This window comes from Penaeus monodon, chromosome 20 (assembly GCF_015228065.2).
Source record: "Penaeus monodon isolate SGIC_2016 chromosome 20, NSTDA_Pmon_1, whole genome shotgun sequence".
NCBI classification, from domain to species: Eukaryota; Metazoa; Arthropoda; class Malacostraca; order Decapoda; family Penaeidae; genus Penaeus; species Penaeus monodon.
Window position 1 is genome coordinate 43,948,534 of NC_051405.1, and position 206 is coordinate 43,948,739.

Here is a 206-nt window from a genome sequence, read left to right on the forward strand (position 1 = left end):
GTGAAGAGGAGGAGGAGGATAAGGCTCGAGGTTATGGTGAAAATTAAGATAATTACGGTGACGGTGGTGGTAACTTTAGTTATCATTGTGCTGATAATTACAATGAAGATGATAATAATAACTATGGCGTGATGCCTGAGATGAAAGCAATCAATGATATTGCATAAAGAAAATAAGATTATTGTTATAATTCCCACTTACGACAA